Raw genomic sequence first — 7856 nt, 5'->3', positions numbered from 1 at the left:
CACCATGCACCCAAATGGATGACCACAGGAAGAACATCCTTAGTACAAAAAGACAAGAATAATATAGCCAGTAACTGCATGCCTATCATCTGCCTACCAATAATGTGGAAGTTACTAACAGGTATCATCAGTGAAAGGCTATACAACTACCTAGAGGAGACAAACACCATCCCCCACAAACAGAAAGGCTGCAGAAGGAAGTGTAGGGGCACAAAAGACCAACTCCTGATAGACAAAATGGTAATGAAGAACAGTCGGAGAAGGAAAACCAACCTAAGCATGGCATGGAATAGACTATAAGAAAGCCTTCGACATGATACCACACACATGGCTAATAAAATGCCTGAAAATATATGGGGCAGAGGAAAACACTATCAGCTTCCTCTAAAATACAATGCGCAACTGGAATACAATACTTACAAGATCTGGAATAAGACTAGCAGAGCTTAATATCAGGAGAGGGATCTTCCAGGGCGACTCACTGTCCCCACTACTCTTCGTAGTAGCCATAATTCCCATGACAAAAGTACTACAGAAGATGGATGTTGGGTACCAACTCAAGAAAAGAGGCAACAGAATTAACCATCTGATGTTCATGGATGACATCAAGCTGTATGGTAAGAGCATCAAGGAAATAAATACCCTAATCCAGACTGTAAGGATTGTATCTGGGGACATCAGGATGGAGTTTGGAATAGAAAAATGCGCCTTAGTCAACATACAAAAAGGCAAAGTAACGAGAACTGAAGGGGTAAAGCTACCAGATGAGAGCAACATCAAACACATAGATGAGACTGGATACAAATACCTGGGAATAATGGAAGGAGGGGATATAAATCACCAAGAGATGACGGACACGATCAGGAAAGAATATATGCAGAGACTCGAGGCGATACTCAAGTGAAAACTCAACGCCGGAAATATGATAAAAGCCATAAACACATGGACAGTGCCAGTAATCAGATACAGCGCAGGAATAGTGGAATGGACGAAGGCAGAACTCCGCAGCATAGATCAGTAAACCAGGAAACATATGACAATACACAAAGCACTACACCCAAGAGCAAATACGGACAGACTATACTGGGGTAATATCTGAAAACCAGTGAAGACGAGTGGCTAAAGAGTGCATGGGAAGAAGGACTAATAAAAGTAGATGAAGACCCAGAAATATACAGAGACAGGAGAATGACGAACAGAACAGAGGACTGGCACAACAAACCAATGCACGGACAATACATGAGACAGACAAAGGAACTAGCCATCGATGACACATGGCAATGGCTACAGAGGGGAGAGCTAAAGAAGGAAACTGAAGGAATGATAACAGCAGCACGAGATCAGGCCCTCAGAACCAGATATGTTCAACGTACAATAGACGGAAATAACATCTCTCCCATATGTAGAAATTGCAATACTAAAAATGAAACCATAAACCACTTAGCAAGCGAATGCCCGCCACTTGCACAGAACCATTACAAAAAGAGGCATGGTTCAGTGGCAAAAGCCCTACACTGGAGCCTGTGCAAGAAACATCAGCTACCTTGCAGTAATAAGTGGTACGAGCACCAACCTGAGGGAGTGATAGAAAACGATCATGCAAAGACCCTCTGGGACTATGGTATCAGAACAGATAGGGTGATACGTGCAAATAGACCAGACGTGACGTTGATTGACAAAGTCAAAAAGAAAGTATCACTAATTGATGCCGCAATACCATGGGACACCAGAGTTGAAGAGAAAGAGAGGGAAAAAATGCATAAGTATCAAGGTCTGAAAATAGAAATAAGAAGGATATGAGATATGCCAGTGGAAATTGTACTCATAATCATAGGAGCACTAGGCACGACCCCAAGATCCCTGAAAAGGAATCTAGAAAAACTAGAGGCTGAAGTTGCTCCAGGACTCATGCAGAAGAGTGTGATCCTAGAAACGGCGCACATAGTAAGAAAAGTGATGGACTCCTAAGGGGGCAGGTTGCAACCAGGAACCCAACACTATAAATACCACCCAGTCGAATTGGAGGATTGTGATAGAGCAAAAAAAAAAATTACAATAATAATAATAATAGCCATCCTTTAATTTCGAATTGTCTATTAGTACCCAAATGAGAACAAAACTTATGGCAATGAACTCTTGTCTGGACCTTGCCATCATCTGCTCTAATATTTACTAACATTCACCCTGGGAAATATGACTCCTCTCGACGTCTGCTAATTCCAGATGTGCGCATAATGTCGGCTCAGTAATGCAGACTAATGGAAAAACGTTAGAATTACCGCGGAATTACTCAAGAACTTTTATACGGTCTTTTACACTGACCTGACGCGAATGCGGGAAAATATTTCTCAGGGTTTTGCAATGCAAATTGCGCCGAATATATATGTTACGTAGTAAGACAGTTATTTTAGAAGGTTTACTCGTAAACGCATGAACAGGATTATTTTAAGGAAAAGTTACGATCATTAAGTAGTTATTTAACATGTATAAAACGGTAGAAAATTCCTGTGATACAGATATTATAGAAGGTTTATTAGTGAACAAAAACTGATTTATTTTAAAGGAAAAGTGAGACTTTTATTTTCCATGTGAATCAAATTAACGCAGATGTTTTACACGTAAACTAAACAGGTTAAACGTTCTAGTAAGTCGTTTATTATAAAAAGTATGATCAACAAACACAAACCTGCTTTTTTAAAGGAAAAGTAATGGTAGTTAATTTACTTTATGAAACATATTTACGAAACCCTTTTACGTGTAAAAAAAAAAGGTAAAAAAATCAAAGATTCTAGTAAGGTATCAAATGTAAACGGATTTTTATGAAACACAAACTGGCATTGTTCTTAAAGAAAAACAATGGCAGTTTATTTACCTAAAGAAACATATCAGCGTAGTTTTACACCTGAAAAACAAACTCAAGATTCTTAAGACATCTTAGAAAGCATAAGCTTCTTTTAACTTACGAGCGAGCTCTTCGAATGCATTTTACCTTGGTCACTTTTGTCATACATCCACCTCAATGATGAGGTACTTTAATCTCCTCTGAACTCTTCTGGTCTTGTTAATGACCCAAAAACCTTTTCGCGGTGGATGTGGAAGAGTTTGTCCCCCCAAGTCAGGATGTAATTTGGGAAGTTTCCAACAGAGCCAAAATTACGGTATAGTCTCCGAGATCGAGAATGTTTGTAGTTACAGGTAGTTGGTGTTCTAATTTTAAGTAAACATCTAAATACACGATGTGATGCTTAAAAAAAAATATATATATGATGAAATTTTCTCTGAAGGGTCTAATAAGCAGATTCTGGCAAAAACACCGAAATTATGCCTCAGCTACAAAATTACTTGTGATATTACCTACTATCAATTTTTGAAGTGCTTTATGTTTTGCTCATAATCACACTTGATACCGAAGGGGCAAACATGCATTTGGCCTCACAAATAATTATTCGTCCACCAGTTTATTCAGAAAAAAGTAATTCGTGATATAGAGACCTCTCAGATATTTCCTGTCCCAAAGTGAGGTAATTACTTCATTCAAACTAAAACCACTTGGCAGAGAACCATATTAGCAAGAAATACTTTAAACTTCATGACCCTGAATCAGTTTATTTCTCTCTCTCTCTCTCTCTCTCTCTCTCTCTCTCTCTCTCTCTCTCTCTCTCTCTTCTCTTGCAATATTATCAAGACAAAGTGTAGATACAGGCAAAGATTTATGATGCACACATTAGCATATATTACCCCTACTTTCAAAAGTGGATCAAGACTAGAGGCTAGTAATTATAGGCCTGTGAGTCTAACATCACATATTATGAAAGTGTATGAAAGGGTAATGAAGAAAAATATTATGAAACATTTAATAAAAAATAATTTGTTTAATATGGGACAACATGGTTTCGTACCCGAAAAAAGTACACAAACCCAACTGTTAGCCCACCGTGAGAACATATTCAAAAATATGAAAAGCGGAAATGAAACAGATGTGGTTTATCTAGACTTTGCAAAAGCTTTTGACAAGGTAGACATAATATATTAGCGAAGAAAATTAGAAAAACACAATATGCGTGGAAAAAAAATATCAAGTAGGAAGATGGTTAAAAGAATTTTTACCCAACAACAGAAAACAGATAGTTATTGCAAACGATGAGAAATCGGATTAAGCCAAGGTAATATCCGGTGTGCCACAAGGTACAGTGTTAGCTGCAATACTGTTTATTATGATTGAAGACATAGACAGTAATGTTAAGGATTCGGTAGTGAGTAGTTTCGCTGATGAGACAAGAATAAGTCGAGAAATTACATGTGATGAAGATAGGAACGCTCTACAAAGAGACCTTAACAAAGTATATGATTGGGCAGAGGTAAATAGGATGGTATTTAACTCTGATAAATTTGAATCAATAAATTATGGAGACAGAGAAGGAAAGCTATATGCATATAAGGGACCTAATAATGAGACAATCACAAATAAGGAAGCAGTTAAAGACCTTGGTGTGACGATGAATAGGAGCATGTTATGCAATGATCAAATAGCAATTCTGTTGGCAAAATGTAAAGCAAAAATGGGAATGTTGTTACGGCACTTCAAAGCAAGAAAAGCTGAACACATGATTATGCTTTATAAAACATATGTTCGTAGTCCACTTGAATATTGCAATATGATATGGTACCCACACTATCAAAAGGATATTGCACAAATAGAGAGTGTACAAAGGTCCTTTACAGCTAGAATAGAAGAAGTAAAGGACCTTGCCTACTGGGAAAGACTACAATCCTAAAAAAATATATAGTCTAGAAAGGAGAAGAGAAACGCATACATGATAATCAGGCATGGAAACAGATAGAAGGAATAGCAGAAAACATCATGAGACTAAAAATATCAGAAAGAGCAAGCAGAGGTAGATTAATAGTGCCCAAAACTATAGTACCAGGAAAAATAAGGAAAGCACACAGGACATTAATCCACTACGCACCAGCATCGATAATGCAGCGTCTATTCAATGTGTTGCCAGCTCATCTGAGGAATATATCAGGAGTGAGCGTAGATGTGTTTAAGAAGAAGCTCGACAAATATCTAAAATGCATCTCAGACCATCCCAGATTGGAAGATGCAAAATATACCGGAAAATGTACTAGCAACTCTCTCGTAGACATTAGAGGTGCCTCACACTGAGGGACCTGGGGCAACCCGAACAACATGTAAGGTCTGTAAGGTAAGGTAAGGTCTCTCTCTCTCTCTCTCTCTCTCTCTCTCTCTCTCTCTGCGATTGCACAGATAAATTCAGCATCAGGGTTCATAGACCTGAGACAGGATTTTATCTAACTCTCTCTCTCTCTCTCCTCTCTCTCTCTCTCTCTCCACGATTGCACAGATTAACGTGAAAAACTTCAAGATTCATGGCCGTGGAACAGAAGCTTACTGCTCTCTCTCTCTCTCTCTCTCTCTCTCTCTCTCTCTCTCTCTCTCTCTCTCTCTCTATTTCTACGATTATAGACATGAGCAAGAAACAACTTCAAGAATCATGGATCTGAAACATGAATTTCCTGCTCTCTCTCTCTCTCTCTCTCTCTCTCTCTCTCTCTCTCTCTCTCTCTTTCGCTACTAATATTGCTATTCACCATTTCCCAAACACATTTCCGAGGAGTTAAAGTTCGCCTTCAAACATACATACGTACATACAGGTTTGATCGACTCGTTTTCAGTAGCTGTCAATAACTGCTACCGAAATTAAGATTAAGTATCGTAATTAACGTCACGAGCGGGAGAGAGTGATTGCGGAGTGGGGTTGGATGATGGGAGATGGGAGGTTGGGTTGGGTGGGGGGGGGGGGGGGTTCGTGGGGGGGGGGGTCGATGGAGTCAGCTTATGAACAGGATGGGGGAGATTATAGCCGGTATCTGCCTAGTTTACTGCGTATTGCCGTGGTTTAATTACGTAACTATTCCATGGAAATGAGTCCGCGTGGTTCCAGCTTATTGGCCATGCATATTCGATGGCTTTTTCTTTCCCGGCCGCGTTCACTAGCGTTCTGCCTATGAACGAAGCAGTTTTCGTAGACAGAGTGATCTTTAAGCAATTTTTATAGGAACAACTATAAATTAATATGAATCGCGGCTTATTATCGAGCATGAGTAAGAATCCCACTTCAATTGCAAGGTATAATAGCCTGTCTTCGATAATTCAACCATGCTTAGATCTGAAACTACTCAATTAAGAGTTACAAGGATTAGGATGTCGCAAAGACTTATTATTAGTCCATCCGGGGAGACATCGTGTGCTCCCTTATCTCTAGGAGCAGGTTCCACTGTTCATCCACAGTATGTTCTGACGTGTGTGTGTGTGTGTGTGTGAGAGAGAGAGAGAGAGAGAGAGAGAGAGATTTGCATGCTCGAAAAAGTAGTTTCTCACGGAATTTTAGAAAGGGTTTGTAGTGTACAGATTTCGAAACATTGTGAAATAACGAACAGATGAACAGAGTAAAGAGTTCTGTCACCTGCTTAAGCTGTCTTTGTTACTAGGAAGAAAATAAAATGTTTAGAGGGAAAGGAGATGGCCAATTAAGGGTTGCCACAAATGTATGGAGAAATCACGTCTCACGAAGTATAATTACGCTTAGAATCGCTTTACGATTGATTTTATAGCAGCAATTTTGTCAGACATGTTGGTGGGTGCTCAGCTACTGACATGATTGATTAGTCTTTGACGAAATTACTTAACATAAAACGTTAACAAATTATGATTTTTTTTATATAATGACAATTACTTGCAAAGATTCCCGATTTCAAAATCTGTTTATCTTCCGCTTCCCTGTCTGGCTCTAAAGGCCCCAGTTAGAACATTACTCCAGAGTACCCTTATAATCAACTTTCCATGTCAGCGTCTCCTACAAGGCATAATGCAATAACAATTCGAGGACCGTCGATACGGATAATCTGAGATTAACTTAATCCGTTCTGTATAAACAAACGCGCCTGTTACAAACCAGATTACACCGTAATTATATTAGCGTTGGGTTTCAAGGGGCTCCCTGCTATTCAAGTCTGCCTCTGATGATTAGATTACATAATATTCAGAGAGTAAAATCTCTTATTCATTTTAAAGGACCGTTAGTTTCAAAACTCACTTAAAGAGGAGATGAATATTAAAAGTCAGATAAGGTCATATGACCCTGTTCTCTAATCTATTTTCCGCAGCCCTGTTAAAATATTGCATTTATTTTGAAAAATGCTAATTTTATGCCCTACCAATAATGATTTGTTTCGCAAAATTCTGCTTTTAAGTTCACTAAAGATATGTCCTTTAGTTTAAAGCAGCGATTATAAGTTTCAATGGGATTTTTTAAAATCTCTTCTGATAATTCTGTACAATAATTCATCTTTCGTTAAATTCCAACATCTTCGGGTTGCTGTTTAATGTACCTGGAAATTGTAAAAGCAATTCACTGAACAACAGATTAAAGTGAGGAATAATTTTTCTTAATTTCCTTCCAGGGTGTTTTAAAATTGGAAATTCTTTTGTGTTACCAAAGAAGTCTTAAGACATATTTCATTCTCTCGGGAAATGCGGAAAAATGCAAAGAAAACGTTAGAATGTTTTTCGGCGTTTCTCAAGTTTTGTGGTTATTTTTATCAGCTGTTCTTCAGCCACCGTTAAATTTATGGAAATATGCTTAAATGTCTCTACTTGGAATATATTTATGCCTCTGACGTTGCGGCATGAAAGGTCAAATGGGTATTTTTGCGTCAAGTAATTTTCAGCAATATTGCTTAATTAATGAATATTTAATCCTAAATAAAGACGTTTTTCCTTGTTTATGATTTTGCTTAATGAATGTTTACCACAGAAATATAACGAGGAA

Source organism: Macrobrachium nipponense, chromosome 23, assembly GCF_015104395.2.
Source record: "Macrobrachium nipponense isolate FS-2020 chromosome 23, ASM1510439v2, whole genome shotgun sequence".
Lineage (NCBI taxonomy): Eukaryota > Metazoa > Arthropoda > Malacostraca > Decapoda > Palaemonidae > Macrobrachium > Macrobrachium nipponense.
Note: the sequence above shows the minus strand (reverse complement) of the source record.